General features: G+C 31.9%; 1 pseudogene; it reads right to left on the bottom strand.

Moving 5' to 3' along the window:
- Positions 1-335: 335 nt before the first annotated feature.
- LOC124886902 lies at positions 336-430 on the bottom strand (annotated as a pseudogene).
- Between the last annotated feature and the right edge of the window lie 598 nt (positions 431-1,028).

A 1,028-nucleotide genomic window follows, 5' to 3' on the forward strand; every position in this document is an offset into this window, starting at 1 on the left:
TTAACATAACAAAGAGAAAAGATAGCATTTTCTCTTTACATATCATTTGCAACTCAACAATCCTCCGTTAAGCCCCGTGTATGTGTATAGGGAACAAACAAATAAGTGAACTAATGAGACTTCTATCACTTCAATTTAAGTTGAGAAAAACCATGTTGACCCTTATCAATAAACACATACATGAATAGAATAGAACCTTAAGGGATCGTGACCAAAATCAAAGTGATGTCCACTGTGAATATTTGAGAAACAAGCCTTAAGATTTAACATCATAGACAAAAGAACAAAGAAAAGAAAAAAAGGGATAGGAAAAAAAATTACTTTAAATTAGTCAAATTTGTACCATCCAATAATGACCAGCAAAACTTAGACATTGTGGTGCCAATAAAGTGACGTTCGATTATCAAGGACTTGTTCATCCCTTGAGCAACTATTTTATTGCTAAAGAGGGACACGTATAAGTCTAAAATCCCTTAATTTCATATGCAAAGTATGAATTTTGATTAAATGCTATGATGTTTATCCATGCAGGGCCATAAAATATCAATTTAATAATACAAACGACAGTTTCAAAAGTAAAACACCACAACATAGCAAAGGTTATTTTAGAAAAGATAATAGTACTTTGTAAAAGTTATACATTCAATGACGGTACGAACAACAAAAATATGCATTTGACTTAAATATGCGAGGATCATGTGGTTAAATCCAGTAAGAATGATGCTTATTATAGGAAAAAAATTAGGTTAATGACCTGTGAATTCAATTATTGAAACCCCATTCTTGGTACTAGGCAAACCTCAAATGCAAAGAAAAATCAGCCACCCAACCCGAACATTCCAAGTGAAAACTTCGATCTCCTTTTCCGACTACTTAACATAAACTAAACTAAATTAAACATATATGTGTCTTAATATAAGCATGTCGATTAAGAGGAAGGTTAGCGTGAAAACAGAGGAAGACACTCCTTATGTTCAAATATGATGAAACATATTTTAAAGACAGACAAGAACATCGCTTATAAAAAC

The sequence above is a fragment of the Capsicum annuum genome, chromosome 8, assembly GCF_002878395.1.
Source record: "Capsicum annuum cultivar UCD-10X-F1 chromosome 8, UCD10Xv1.1, whole genome shotgun sequence".
Taxonomy (NCBI): domain Eukaryota; kingdom Viridiplantae; phylum Streptophyta; class Magnoliopsida; order Solanales; family Solanaceae; genus Capsicum; species Capsicum annuum.